At 42.5% G+C, this 16,241-nt stretch overlaps 1 long non-coding RNA gene across 1 annotated transcript in view; it reads right to left on the bottom strand.

The window, feature by feature from the left end:
* LOC309626862 overlaps nt 1-16,241 on the bottom strand; it is an 844,624-nt gene that overhangs the window by 798,834 nt on the left and 29,549 nt on the right. The window lies entirely within an intron of this gene.

The following is a 16,241-nucleotide window of genomic DNA, read 5'->3' as shown; positions in this document are numbered from 1 at the left end:
CTCATTGTAGTTTTGATTTGCATTTCTCTAATGATTAATGATGTTGAGCATTCTTTCATGTGTCTGTTGGCAATCTGTATATCTTCTTTGGAGAAATGTCTATTTAGGTCTTCTGCCCATTTTTGGATTGGGTTGTTTGTTTTTTTGTTATTGAGCTGCATGAGCTGCTTGTAAATCTTGGAGATTAATCCTTTATCAGTTGCTTCATTTGCAAATATTTTCTCCCATTCTGAGGGTTGTCTTTTGGTCTTGTTTATGGTTTCCTTTGCTGTGCAAAAGCTTTTAAGTTTCATTAGGTCCCATTTGTTTATTTTTGTTTTTATTTCCATTTCTCTAGGAGGTGGGTCAAAAAGGATCTTGCTGTGATTTATGTCATAGAGTGTTCTGCCTGTGTATTCCTCTAAGAGTTTGATAGTGTCTGCCCTTACACTTAGGTCTTTAATCCATTTTGAGTTTATTTTTGTGCATGGTGTCAGGGAGTGTTCTAATTTCATACTTTTACATGTACCTGTCCAAATTTCCCAGCACCACTTATTGAAGAGGCTGTCTTTTCTCCACTGTATATGCTTGCCTCCTTTATCAAAGATAAGGTGACCATATGTGTGTGGGTTTATCTTTGGGCTTTATATCCTGTTCCATTGATCTATATTTCTGTTTTTGTGCCAGTACCAAACTGTCTTTATTACTGTAGCTTTGTAATATAGTCTGAAGACAGGGAGCCTGGTTCCTCCAGCTCCATTTTTCGTTCTCAAGATTGCTTTGGCTATTCAGGGTCTTTTGTGTTTCCATACAAATTGTGAAATTTTTTGTTCTAGTTCTGTGAAAAATGCCAGTGGTAGTTTGATAGGGATTGCATTGAATCTGTAGATTGCTTTGGGTAGTAGAGTCATTTTCACAATGTTGATTCTTCCAATCCAAGAACATGGTATATCTCTCCATCTATTTGTATCATCTTTAATTTCTTTCATCAGTGTCTTATAATTTTCTGCATACAGGTCTTTTGTCTCCTTAGGTAGGTTTATTCCTAGATATTTTATTCTTTTTGTTGCAATGGTAAACGGGAGTGTTTTCATAATTTCACTTTCAGATTTTTCATCATTAGTGTATAGGAATGCCAGAGATTTCTGTGCATTAATTTTGTATCCTGCTACTTTACCAAATTCATTGATTCGCTCTAGTAGTTTTCTGGTAGCATCTTTAGGATTCTCTATGGAGAGTATCATGTCATCTGCAAACAGTGACAGCTTTACTTCTTCTTTTCCGATTTGGATTCCTTTTATTTCTTTTTCTTCTCTGATTGCTGTGGCTAACACTTCCAAAACTATGTTGAATAATAGTGGTGAGAGTGGGCAACCTTGTCTTGTTCCTGATCTTAGTGGAAATGGTTTCAGTTTTTCACCATTGAGGACGATGTTGGCTGTGGGTTTGTCATATATGGCCTTTATTATGTTGAGGAAAGTTCCCTCTATGCCTACTTTCTGCAGGGCTTTTATCATAAATTGGTGTTGAATTTTGTCAAAAGCTTTCTCTGCATCTATTGAGATGATCATATGGTTTTTCTCCTTCAATTTGTTAATATGATATATCACGTTGATTGATTTGCATATATTGAAGAATCGTTGCATTCCTGGAATAAACCCCACTTGATCGTGGTGTATGATCCTTGTAATGTGCTGTTGGATTCTGTTTGCTAGTATTTTGTTGAGGATTTTTGCATATATGTTCATCAGTGATATTGGCCTGTAGTTTTCTTTCTTTGTGACATCTTTGTCTGGTTTTGGTATCAGGGTGATGGTGGCCTGGTAGAATGAGTTGGGGAGTGTTCCTCCCTCTGCTATATTGTGGAAGAGTTTGAGAAGGATAGGTGTTAGCTCTTCTCTAAATGTTTGATAAAATTCGCCTGTGAAGCCATCTGGTCCTGGGCTTTTGTTTGTTGGAAGATTTTTCATCACAGTTTCCATTTCAGTGCTTGTGCTTGGTCTGTTCATATTTTCTGTTTCTTCCTGGTTCAGTCTCGGCAGGCTGTGCATTTCTAAAAATCTGTCCATTTCTTCCAGGTTGTCCATTTTATTGGCATAGAGTTGCTTGTAGTAATCTCTCATGATCCTTTGTATTTCTGCAGTGTCAGTGGTTACTTCTCCTTTTTCATTTCTAATTCTATTGATTTGAGTCTTCTCCCTTTTTCTCTTGATGAGTCTGGCTAATGGTTTATCAATTTTGTTTATCTTCTCAAAGAACCAGCTTTTAGTTTTATTGATCTTTGCTATTGTCTCCATTTCTTTTTCATTTATTTCTGATCTGATCTTTATGATTTCTTTCCTTCTGCTAGCTTTGGGGTTTTTTTGTTCTTCTTTCTCTAATTGCTTTAGGTGCAAGGTTAGGTTGTTTATTCGAGATGTTTCCTGTTTCTTGATGTAGGCTTGTATTGCTATAAACTTCCCTCTTAGCACTGCTTTTGCTGCATCCCATACGTTTTGGGTCGTCGTGTCTCCATTGTCATTTGTTTCTAGGTAGTTTTTGACTTCCCCTTTGATTTCTTCAGTGATCACTTCCTTATTAAGTAGTGTATTGTGTAGCCTCCATGTGTTTGTATTTTTTACAGATCTTTTCCTGTAATTGATATCTAGTCTCATAGCGTTGTGGTCGGGAAAGATACTTGATACGATTTCAATTTTCTTAAATTTACCAAGGCTTGATTTGTGACCCAGGATATGATCTATTCTGGAGAATGTTCCATGAGCACTTGAGAAAAATGTGTATTCTGTTGTTTTTGGGTGGAATGTCCTATAAATATCAATTAAGTCCATCTTGTTTAATGTATCATTTAAAGCTTGTGCTTCCTTATTTATTTTCATTTTGGATGATCTGTCCATTGGTGAAAGTGGGGTGTTAAAGTCCCCTACTATGATTGTGTTACTGTCAATTTCCCCTTTTATGGCTGTTAGTATTTGCCTTATGTATTGAGGTGCTCCTATGTTGGGTGCATAAATATTTACAATTGTTATACCTTCCTCTTGGATCGATCCCTTGATCATTATATAGTGTCCTTCTTTGTCTCTTGTAATAGTCTTTATTTTAAAGTCTATTTTGTCTGATATGAGAATTGCTACTCCAGCTTTCTTTTGATTTCCATTTGCATGGAATATCTTTTTCCATCCCCTCACTTTCAGTCTGTATGTGTCTCTAGGTCTGAAGTAAGCCTCTTGTAGACAGCATATATATATGGGTCCTGTTTTTGTATCCATTCAGCCAGCCTGTGTCTTTTGGTGGGAGCATTTAATCCATTTACATTTAAGGTAATTATCGATATGTATGTTCCTATTCCCATATTCTTAAGTGTTTTGGGTTTGTTATTGTAGGTATTTTCCTTCTCTTGTGTTTCTTGCCTAGAGAAGTTCCTTTAGCATTTGTTGTAAAGCTGGTTTGGTGGTGCTGAACTCTCTCAGCTTTTGCTTGTCTGTAAAGGTTTTACTTTCTCCATCGAATCTGAATGAGATCCTTGCTGGGTAGAGTAATCTTGGTTGTAGGTTTTTCTCCTTCATCACTTTAAGTATATCCTGCCACTCCCTTCTGGCTTGCAGAGTCTCTGCTGAAAGATCAGCTGTTAACCTTATGGGGATTCCCTTGTGTGTTATTTGTTGTTTTTCCCTTGCTGCTTTTAATATGTTTTCTTTATATTTAATTTTTGATAGTTTGATTAATATGTGTCTTGGCGCATTTTTCCTTGGATTTATCCTGTATGGGACTCTCTGTGCTTCCAGGACTTGATTAACTATTTCCTTTCCCATATTAGGGAAGTTTTCAACTATAATCTCTTCAAATATTTTCTCAGTCCCTCTCTTTTTCTCTTCTTCTTCTGGGACCCCTATAATTCGAATGTTGGTGTGTTTAATGTTGTCCCAGAGGTCTCTGAGACTATCCTCAGTTCTTTTCATTCTTTTTTCTTTATTCTGCTCTGCAGTACTTATTTCCACCATTTTATCTTCCAGGTCACTTATCCGTTCTTCTGCCTCAGTTATTCTGCTATTGATCCCGTCTAGAGTATTTTTAATTTCATTTATTGTGTTTTTCATCGTTGCTTGGTTCCTCTTTAGTTCTTCTACGTCCTTGTTAAATGTTTCTTGCATTTTGTCTATTCTATTTCCAAGATTTTGGATCATCTTTACTATCATTATTCTGAATTCTTTTTCAGGTAGACTGCCTATTTCCTCTTCATTTGTTAGGTCTGGTGTGTTTTGACCCTGCTCCTTCATCTGCTGTGTGTTTTTGTGTCTTCTCATTTTGCTTATCTTACTGTGTTTGGGGTCTCCTTTTCACAGGCTGCAGGTTCGTAGTTCCCGTTGTTTTTGGTATCTGTCCCCAGTGGCTAAGGCTGGTTCAGTGGGTTGTGTAGGCTTCCTGGTGGAGGGGACTAGTGCCTGTGTTCTGGTGGATGAGGCTGGATCTTGTCTTTCTGGTGGGCACGTCCACGTCTGGTGGTGTATTTTGGGGTGTCTGTGTCCTTATTATGATTTTAGGCAGCCTCTCTGCTAATGGATGGGGCTGTGTTCCTGTCTTGCTAGTTGTTTGGCATAGGGTGTCCAGCACTGTAGCTTGCTGGTCGTTGAGTGAAGCTGGGTCTTGATGTTGAGGTGGAGATCTCTGAGAGATTTTCGCCATTTGGTATTACGTGGAGCTGGGAGGTCTCTTGTGGACCAGTGTCCTGAAGTTGGCTCTCCCACCTCAGAGGCACAGCCTTGATGCCTGGCTGGAGCACCAAGAGCCTTTCATCCACATGGCTCAGAATAAAAGGGAGAAAAAATAGAAAGAAAGAAAGAGGATAAAATAAAATAAAATAAAATAAAATAAAGCTATTATAATAAAAAGTAAGAAAAAAAATTATTAAGAAAACATTTATTAAGAAAAAAAAATTTTTTTAAGTAAAAAAAACCAGAAAATCAAAAACAAAAATATGGACGCACCGAACCCTAGGACAAATGGTGAAAACAAAGCTGTACAGACAAAATCTCACCCAGAAGCATACATATATACACTCACAAAAAAGGAAAAGGGGAAAAATTAATATATCCTGCTCCCAAAGTCCACCTCCTGAATTTGGGATGATTCATTGTCTATTCAGGTATTCAACAGATGCAGGCACATCAAGTTGTTTGTGGAGCTTTAATCCGCTGCTTCTGAGGCTGCTGGGAGAGATTTCCCTTTCTCTTCTTTGTTCGTACAGCTCCCGGGGTTCAGCTTTGTATTTAGACCCTCCTCTGCATTTAGGTCGCCTGAGGGCGTCTGTTCTTCGCTCACACAGGATGGGGTTAAAGGAGCAGCTGCTTCGGGGGCTCTGGCTCACTCAGGCAAGGGGGACGGAAGGGTGCGGATGCGGGGCGAGCCTGCGGCGGCAGAGGCCAGCGTGACGTTGCACCAGCCTGAGGCGTGCCGTGCGTTCTCCCGGGGAAGTTGTCCCCGGATCACGGGAGCCCGGCCATGGTGGGCTGCACCGGCTCCCGGGAGGGGCGGTGTGGAGAGTGACCTGTGCTCGCACACAGGCTTCTTGGTGGCGGCAGCAGCAGCCTTAGCATCTCATGCCCGTCTCTGGGGTCCGCGCTGATAGCCGCGGCTCGCGCCCATCTCTGGAGTTCGTTTAGGTGGTGCTCTGAATCCCCTCTCCTTGCGCGCCACGAAACAAAGAGGCAAGAAAAAGTCTCTTGCCTCTTCGGCAGCTCCAGACTTTTTCCCGGACTCCCTCCCAGCTAGCTGTGGTGTGCTAACCCCTTCAGGCTGTGTTCACGGCACCAACCCCAGTCCTCTCCCTGCGATCCAACCAAAGCCCGAGCCTCAGCTCCCAGCCCCCGCCCATTCTGGCGGGTGAGCAGACAAGCCTCTCGGGCTGGTGAGTGCTGCTCGGCACCGATCCTCCGTGCGGGAATCTCTCTGCTTTGCCCTCCGCACCCCTGTGGCTGCGCTCTCCTCCGTGGCTCCGAAGCTTCCCCCCTCTGCCACTCGCAGTCTCCGCCGGTGAAGGGGCTTCCTAGTGTGTGGAAACCTTTCCTCCTTCACAGCTCCCTCCCACTGGTGCAGGCCCCATCCCTATTCTTTTGTCTCTGTTATTTCTTTTTTCTTTTGCCCTACCCAAGTACGTGGGGAGTTTCTTGCCTTTTGGGAGGTCTGACGTTTTCTGCCAGCGTTCAGTGGGTGTTCTGTAGGAGCCATTCCACGTGTAGATGTATTTCTAATGTACCTGTGGGAAGGAAGGTGATCTCCGCGTCTTACTCTTCCGCCATCTTGCCCCCAAGTCCCCACTTCCATTTCTTAACATGGATTTCTCACTTCAGTGATTACAAACTAAAAAAAAAAAAAAAAAAAAAAGACAAAACTTACATTCATTGATTTACTAATAAAAAAAAATCACCATATAATTTGTCACCCAAATGGGGACCCTTTTGATAGAAAGAGAACACCTTTAATAATTATAGAAGGACAACAGAAGTTAAGTGGGTTTGTCCTGCGTAATCAGAACATATCCATGGGATATCAGAATCATTAGAACTTCCAAATTATACATAGCCAGCTTTCAGAAGGAAGAAGAGCTCCCCATAGAAAGAAATTGTATATTGAATTTAACTCAACTAAGTTTTAGTTGTTTTAGGACCTCAAGATCATTTTAAAAAGTCATTTCAGAAATCGCTGAAAAGACCTTTTGCTAATATTCACAATTCTTCCTTTTCTGAGAATCCTGAACAAGTATTCAGACTTCAGGTGTTTTAGAGGCGTGGGCTAATGTTTACAGGACTGGTCCCCTGGGCCCAGGGCCCTCTGAACATGAACAGTATCCTCATTCTGGGCCTAAATTTGCTGCCACCCACAACCACATAGGTACTAACCCAAGGAGGTGAATTACTAGGACCCAGGCGCTTTCCATCAATAGGAAGAATGTGGGTGCTTCCTCTTTCAAGACCATCTTGACCTCAGTGTGTTCACCACCGAGATTGATTTTCTCTCTCTCTGACTTTCAACCTCCTAGACCAACTGAGCAAAGCCTGACTCAAGATGGGAACCTTTGCAGGGATATACAACCTCATCCTGATCAAAGATGTCTTCCACCTGTTGTCATTATAATGTCATTCAACTAGTAAAATAGCTCTGCTTATGTACAGAGTCTAATTGGGAATGCCTACTCCATCATGATGCCATTGTGATTGGACCTGGCCACTTCTAAGCCTGGCCTAGGCTGTCTTGGACCTATAGTTATGGCATTTCCTTTTAGGCTAAAGCAGAGAAAGATGGTTTGAGAGCTCAGAGGCAGAGACATCCACATGAAATAAGGCAGAGTATTAATAATATTACATTGACAAGTTGCAAGACAATTAAGGTTATCCACTGATTCCTGGATTTCACTGGACACTATTAATTACTCATTCCCCACATCTTTGCTGTGACAATTCCACATAGTTGAGATCCTCTGAAAGGAAAGGAGACAGATTCACCTGGTATGGCTTCAATATTTCAACCATTGAAATTCTCTTCAAATCTTTGCATATTCCAGCCTACCTGGATCTCACCTATCCAGAAAATCATCTAAAGCAGTGCTCTTCAAAGTGTTGTGGTCCACCTACATCAAAATTTCTTGGGCTACTTGTTTTAAAAAAGAGCAATTTCCAGGATCCTACTGAATCAGAATCTTTGGCACTGGTGCTCAGCAGTACATTTCACACAAGCTCTTTAAATGATTCTTACATACATTAACGTTGAGCAACCACTAATCTAGAACTAGAGCCGTGGTCCTCAACCTTGGCTGCACGTTAGAGTCACTGGGAGAACTTCGAAACTCCCAAATGCCCAAGGCCACTCCCCAGCCCAATCAAATCAAAATGTCTGGGGGGGGGGGGAAGTCCACCTTTTGAAAGTTTCCCAGGTGATTCCAATGTACAACCAAGACTGAGAACCACTCCAGTAGATCCATCATTCTCAGAAGATGGCAAGGCTCCCCTGTCAAAGGGGATCATACCTAGGAATTTAACTGCATTTGAGACCAACCATCCTGTATGACTGTGGCAACTGAGGGTTGTCTAGGCCAGTGCTACTCAACACTGCAGACCGCTGTCAGTTCATGAACTGTTTCATTACTGGCCCTCAAGGAGCTTGTACAGTCATGTGAAACAATTATATTACTAAAATTTTTTGTAGCAAGAATTTCCTTATGGAGTAAACAGTGCATTGATAAGTATTGTAATGCAAGCTTCTTACCTCACCGTGGACAAGTAACCAATAGTTTGTGTACAGACACTTTGAACAGTGTTGGTCCAGGCCAGGTACCCAGGAATGAAGGTACCATCTCAAGGGTCCCATGACAATGCAGTCCAGCCGCTGACTCCTGGAGCAGCTGAGATGAACCTGGTAACTCAACCCCACCAGGGAAAGTGGGCTGCATTCTCAGAATGCTGATGCACTGTCCAGAAGGACAGTGTGCTGAGCACAAAGAAAGGCTCAGCTGAGATCTTTCAGGAAGCCCAAACACAAGGCGACAGCCTTGCTGAAAATGTTCTAACCCAAACTTGTGAACCAGGTACCTCCTCATCACCCAGAATAGACAGCAGAGAGTGGGCAAAATGCCTGACCAAGGGCCAGAAGACGCCATGGGTGATTTCAAGGCCTCAGAGCACAGAAAGAAAGCCTGAGTCATGGCTCTTTCAGGTGCAAGGGACAGAATATCAACCTAATCCTACTTAATACAGAAAGAAAATTTATTAGCTCATGTCAGGCTCTTCCCACTTAGTGGCAAATCTGGTCACCAGCAGCATCAGGCTGACACTCTCCCAACCTAGCAATGGCAACAGGGTAACAGCCATGCCTCCTATAGTTCCAGCAAAAGTACTAGAACTAACCCTTATTGAGCCCAACTGGGTCATGTTTGCATCTCTAAATCGATCATTGTGACTTCAATTGGACATATCTAAGTCATGTGGCCATCACTGGATATGGGAGGTGTGGTAAGTCTCACCTGAACCACATGGATTGGGAGTGAATGAGAGGTGAATCCATCAAAGAAAAATTGATGAGCTCCTAGCAATAGAAGGGGGAATGCTGGGCAGGTAAAGAAAACAGGTTTCCCCTATAAAAGCTCAGAATCACCAGCTGTGTATGCTACAAAGAGGCCTGAGCCCATGTTCTAGCACCAACATGCCTCCACCCCAGCCAGCCTCACCAGTTTGTAGAGATGTGGAGACACTCAGGTCAGTGACCTACCCAAGGAATTACGGCACACACTTCTGTCCCCCGTTTGCTTTGGGGATGTCATCAAAATAGACTTTTTTAGGGATTTATGCTTCTTGTTGCTTCTCTTATTCCAAGCACAATAATCTATTTTCATTTATTCACTCATCCATTCATGAATTCATCAGACAAACATTAAACTGAGTGCTGATGGTGCTGATGGTTGAAGATGCGCAGATAAATAAGGCATATACTACCCTCTTCCAATACTTGCTGCCGTAGTAATTCCCCATGGATGCAATTTCATTTTCTGAGTTCCTTTCTCCTCCAAGTCCTGGAGCAGAAACCCAGGGGGAAAACAGAAAGCTGCATAGGGTGTCTCTATAATAAGAATGTGAAAAATTCTGTCACTAGATTCTCTTCAGCCAAAAATAAGATAATCTTCCTCTATTTTTTTAAAGAAAATCCCTCCCCAAAGGCTTTCCAGGGAAATCTAACCTGGATCTGGATAGGATGATTCCTTCTCAGGACTACTTAGCCAAGCATGACTTTATAACTGCGTCATAAAAGAAATTTCAAAAATTGCATGAAAAAGGTCCACATTCTTAGACAAAACGTGGCATTTTAAATTGTAGACCCCTGCAAGATCTGAGGACAAAGATTCTATTTACAACCTCCTCCAAATTTCTGTATTTGACTTGAGATGCCACAAATCTAGCAGTGGAATCACTTAAGGAGCAGAGATTGGAGACTGTAACGTGGGGGGTGGCCCCACCTCTACCTCTGCCATGGAGGGAAGCAGGAGCGGGGGGATGGAGAGTGAGGCTGCACTGGCTGCTGCAGAAGCTGGGGGAGACACTGCTAGGACCAGAAACCCCCGCTCCTTTCTGTTTACGAATTTGTCTGCAGGTAGAGAACTGCACTGGAAAAGGGGTCCCTGGGAATCCTGGGGGAGTGAGTGCCTCCAGTCCCATGGTGATCTCGCTGAAATCACTTTGATCAAAGCCAGTGCCCCAAGTGCTTTTCACTTTCAGAGAGTCCCATTGTGTGTTAAGTCCTAAAATGCCCTTATTACCAGCCTCCAGAATAAACTTCCTTAGTGCGAGCCATGTGGCAGGTACATGTCTGCATCCACCCCAGCATCTCACACCAAGTTTGCCCTAAGTTAGGTACCCAGGAATTGCGGGTGGGATAAATGAGTGAATGCATGAATTTAGTTTAGCATATGGTAGTTCACAAAGCAATGTGAGTTATACTTCACAGCTTGCCTGCTCACTTTGGCTGTATATTTGGGGGTTCTTCTTGTCACATCTGCCTACCCTCCAAACTTCTCAAAAAGCAAGAATGTGATGCCAGAAGGCTAGGACGCAACCTGGGGTGAGATGTGCTGTAACTCACAGATGGCAGCACTGATTCAATCAGAATGTGCACAAGGCGAGAAGTGGAAACCCCAGCGTGGGGCACTTGGCACTACTAAGGAGGAGCCCCCTCAATTAGGTGGATACCAGTTACAGGCAGCTGAGGAAGAAACATTCCCTGGACTCTAGAGAGGGTGGTTTTGTAAAGGCTGTATATGGGGGGGTGGGAGGGCGGAGAAGGGTGTGCAGATGTGAGGGAAAACCAGAGAGAGAATTACTGTAAAAAAAAAAAAAAAATCTTTAACAAAATCAGCAGCTGGACCAGATTAGCTGTTCCCTTCTCTTTCCTATTTTTGGACTTGGGAAGAAAATGTGCAAAATAATTCCTGTTTTGGAGAAAAGTAGAGAAGGAGGCCAGTTTGGGGGTTGGGGAGGGAGCACAGGCTATGGGGCTGTGGACCAGGTCAGAGAAGCAGAGGGAACTGAGGGGCTGCACAGATTGGTGACTCTACTGCTTCTGGGGGCATGGGGACACCAACGCTGCTCTCTCTTCCTCCCCAGGGAACATGGGAGACTAGGTCTCTGCTCAGTGATGGAGCAAAACCTTTGGGACAAATGCCAAATGTGTGGTTTTCTCAGGATGACTGCTGAGGCCAGGCATAGACCTGATGGCCAGAAAGACACCTCAGGGCCACAGCAGAGGTGCAGGGACAGGAGGCAGACTCATGGGTCTTTCTGCTGTTCCTAGTCTCCTTTCCCTGCCGTTAAGTGCACAATGTTTTCCTGCGTTGATCTTGACTCTTGTTAAAATCTCTCAGTTTCCTGAGTGAGAGACTCAGTATGTGACTTGTAAGAAGAGCATGGGCTCTCCCTGCCAAGGATACACCTCTAATGGCAATGTTTCAGATGTCTATGATGGGACAAATGGGGGAAGCATTTTGGGGGTGACAGAACCTTGAAATTCTCCTACACTTCTGGTGGGAGTTTAAACTGGTAAGAACACTTTGGAATCTGTTGATAGTATTGACTGAAACACATACCCTACAACCCAGCAAGTCCACTCCTGCCAAAGAGGAGTAAGTATGTATATGCTCACCAAAAGACACATACCAAAATATTCAGAGCAGCATTCTTTAACAATAGTCCCAAATTGGAAACTACCCAAATGCCCATTAAACAAGAAGACTTGTTATATAAATAATTCTAGATTCACATACTAAGGATAAATCATCTACAACCACCAGCAACAATATGGCTGAATCTCACAAACGCAATAATGGGCCAAAGAAGCCAGGCACAAGAAAGCATCCAAATTTCTCAGTCCAATCATATAAAGTCCAAAACAGGTAAAACTTGTAGATGCTGCTAGAAGTTGGGATAATGGCGACCCTGGGAAGAGAGTATTGACTGAAAGGGCTTGCTGGGGAACTGGTAGTGATCTCAGTGCTAATTACATAGGTGTGGGGAGAATGTAAAATTTCAAAGAGCTGTTCACTTACATGTGCACTTTTCTGAATATTTGTTATATTTCAATTTTTAAAAATGTTAAGGCCTCCAACTCCTTTGCTGTACTATGTGAATAGCTGGGCTTAAGGCAGGCTCCAGGTAGAAAGTTGTTTCCTATATTGAGCTGAAGCTGACTCGCTACCACTGCACCGTCTTAGCCTGGTTCTGCCCTTGGCAGGTCACAGATTTGTGTAGTCCCCTTGTAACTTCATGTCCCCCTGAGTATTTGTTGCTGGACAAGCATATCCCCTTCCTCAATCCCCCTCAATGGGACAACGTTTGTATTCTAGAACTGCCAGATGTAGAAATAACTACCCTCTTTGGGTGAGACCTTAAATTGATCTTATAGGTGGGTCAGAGTTTTTTGTTTGATTTTTATTTTCCCTCATTTCTTACTGGAGACATTGCTCCAGCTTCCAGCCCTCCACCAAAGGTGAGAATACTTTGATCAACCAAGAACGCGTGAACCCCCAGCTGTCTCAGCTCCTTAGAACAAAGTCAGGACCCAGAGGGGCTGGTCAAGGACCTACAGCCAAGCTCCAAGGCTGGGCCTGGGAACCAATTCATGGGCGGGAGTGAGAGGGGTAATTCTGACCCCTTTCAATCCTTTCTGTGGGGCTCACATTGTCATACCTCATTGAATTAGGGGCTGGTGCCTCTCCACATTCTTTCACTGAAGTGAGCATAATTCCTGCACCAGGAGTAGTTTTCACAGGAATATTATGAACATGGCACAGGAAAAGTCACACAGAGCCCAGTGTGATGGCCCTAAGGATGGGTTAGGCCCATCTGCTTCCCAGAGAAAGGAAAAATGATTAATCCCTTAGTGAATGTCAGCGAGGTCTTCAGGCTCAAGAAGGGAATCTGACCAATAGTTTCTTGTAATGATTTCCATGTTCACCATCTCGGTTGTCCTCTTCTGATAATCCAAATTGGAATGACTTGATTTCTGACATAATAAGAACAACTGATTTCTCATGGCCCTACTCTGTTTTAGGCTCAGCCACAAAGTCACTTAAAACTTACTTAAGCTGACTTTTTTTTTTTTTTTTGAAGACAAAACAACTTATTTATACAGAACTCCACCTAGCAAGAAGGAAAATATAGCTCAGGCATGCCAACAATAGGACACTTTGCTAGCCAGATAAGACAATACCCATGAAGAGAAATTGTACTTTGCAGACTCTTTACTGTTGTAGAGTTTGTTACATAACCATCACCAGGACCAGCTAGGTAATTTGCAGTGCCCAATGCAACATGAAAATGTGGACCCCCTCATTAAAAAGTTTTCATGATTTCAAGATGGTGACAGCAAAGCATTAAACCAAGCCTGGGGCCCTGTGTGACTGCAGAGGTCATGTACAGTCTGTGAAGGGGGCCCTGGGTGCAGAAAGACTGCATGGAGGATGTTCCTTTAAGGTTGGGAACCTGTCAAGAATGTTGATAGTTTACACAATATTGGAGAACCTGGTCAATGTGTAAGAAATGAACAAACAACAAAAAAAGTAAGAGGATCGAAAGTGAAGAGATAACAGTATCATTATTTGCAGATAATATGAAATTCCTGGGGAAACTAATATAATCAAGAGGAGAATAAAGCTACTAGCGCAAATAAGATAGTTCAGAAAGTTGACCAGATACAAGATCAAAATAAGTAGAGTATAAACAAGTTGCAGGAATAGGGATGGAGCATGGACTTGTAAGGGGATCTAATCTCTTACAGCTGTTGCCATCTTGTAGTAGGAGTTGGAATGGAGGGAGGGGTCTCGCTCCTTTGCATCTGCCTGCTGAGAGAGGGCTTCAGTGTGATCCTTGCAAAAGGGCTTTGTATCCCCTGGAGTTTAGGGCACTTTTACACTGGGTCTGCACAGGGCTGATGGATCCCCAGATAAGAAGCTGAGTGTCTTCGGATGCAGGGCCAAGCCAGAGCAGAAGGCTGAGAGGGGAGGACACTGCCCTCCTCTTGGTGCCACAGAAAGCACAGAATGGTGGGGGAAAGGATGCAAAGTGGGATAGGAATGTTTTGCTTGGGGTCATTTAAATAGAGATTCAATAGAGGACCACCAGGAGGTATTTTACAAAGAAAGTTCTATGTGGAGCAGATCCTGATATCGAGCGGGAGAAATTTGATGCTACTTCAAGTCTGGAGTTTTAAATGTCCTGTTCACAAGTAAGACTGTTGAGTTAGAAATCCAAGACTTAATCCGCAGCTCTGACACTTGTCTGCTCTGTGAATTTGTACAAATCCTTTAACTTCTACAAGCTAGGCTTTCCCTCTCTGGGGGTTTGATATTATTCTCACAACAACATCTACCTCCCAGGATTATGGTGACACATAATCTAATGATTACCTCCAATAATCATGGCATGGGGGTGATGTATGTATGTAATGTATGTAATCATAAAGCATCTTTATTTTTGGTTCCCTTTACTTCTTTAAGTGTATTCTCTGGGACTAGTTCTTCTCTGTTCCTGGATCTAATCTAGGACAAGTCTCTTGAGTTTTGTGGTCCCTCTCAGTCTCAGCTCAATAATTCATATTTTTAATCCAGTGAAAAATTAAACTTTACACTTCATCCACAGTTTTGGCTTCTGCACATTCACAGCTTGGGCCTGGAGCCACGGCTGCTAAGTTGGTCCAACGTGCTGAGCTTGAGTTCCTGATCTGTGATCCTGCCTCCTCAGCCTTGTTAATCAAGGTTTCTGACCCCTCTAGGATCGAAGTGTGGGAGAGAGTAGAAAAAAGTGACAGGAAAGTTCTTACTTGTCTGACACTGGGGAGACCTAGAAGTAGGGCTCTCTGGTCTCAGTGCTTCCTGTGGGGACAACTTCGGGGGTTCTTCAGAGACAGCTCCTCTCCCCTGCCCCCATAACTGGGAAAAGCATCTCAAATTTGTCCATTAAGTATAACACGTGCTGTAAATTTTTGTATATCACCTTTATTAAATTAAGGCAGCTCTCTCTCTAGGTTCTAAGCAAGTTTTTAAAAAATCATAAATAGATCAGTGCATTTTCTGGTAGCTTGAGATATCATTAACTTATTGCTTATTGTTGCTTATTCTACTAACAAGGAAAATTACATTCATAAAATTTCTGATGTTAAACCATCCTCACAGGTTTTGGATGAACTACTTAATCATGATGCATTTTTTTATAATTCAGTATCTGATTTGGTAAGCTAAAATTTTGTTTTGATTTTCCACATTAGTGTTCAGAAGTGAAATGAGCCTGTAGTTTCCTTCTCTTCTATTATTTTTATCTGGTTTAGTAATCAATACTATACTGATCTCATAAAATTAGTGGGACAGATTTTTCTCTGTTTTTGTTTTCTGGTATAGTCTATTTAAGATTAGAATTAACTGTTTCTTAAGAGTTTGATAGAACTCACCTGTAAAACCATCTTGGCCTGGATTTCTGGGGAAGGAGAGATAATTAACTCCTGTTTTAATCTCTCTGATTACTAGTCAACTCAAATTCCCTATTCTTTTTCTTGTGCTGATATTGGCATTTTGTGTTTTCTTGGGTACCTACATATTTTAGTAAATTTTAAAATATATGAGCACACAGCTTTTCATAATACCTTTTATTTATTTATTTATTATTATATTTATTTTTGGCTGTGTTGGGTCTTCATTTCTGTGCGAGGGTTTTCTCCAGTTGCGGAGAGCGGGGGCCACTCCTCATTGCGGTGCGCGGGCCTGTCAGTGTCGTGGCCTCTCTTGTGGCGGAGCACAGGCTCCAGACGCGCAGACTCAGTAGCTGTGGCTCACGGGCTTCGTTGCTCCGCGGCATGTGGGATCTTCCCAGACCAGGGCTCGAACCCGTGTCCCCTGCATTGCCAGGCAGATTCTTAACCACTGCGCCACCAGGGAAGCCCCCCATAATACCTTTTAAAATAAGTTTTATTGAGCTATAATTTACATACCATAATATTCACCCTTTTTTAAAGTGTATGATTCAGTGGTTATTTACAGAGTTGTGCCACCATCAGCACTATCTAATTTCAGAACGTTTTCATCATCCCAGAAAGAAATCCCATGACGTTAACAATTATCCCCCATTCTCTTCCACCCACCTAGCCCCTGACAACCATTAATTTACTTTCTGTCTCTATGGATTTTCCTGTTCTAGACATTTCATATAAATGGAATCATACAATATCTGGCCTTTTATGTC

The sequence above is a fragment of the Balaenoptera borealis genome, assembly GCF_965194805.1.
Source record: "Balaenoptera borealis genome assembly, chromosome: 3".
NCBI classification, from domain to species: domain Eukaryota; kingdom Metazoa; phylum Chordata; class Mammalia; order Artiodactyla; family Balaenopteridae; genus Balaenoptera; species Balaenoptera borealis.
The sequence above is the reverse complement of the archived record's forward strand: the minus strand, read 5'-3'. Positions and strand labels throughout refer to the sequence as shown.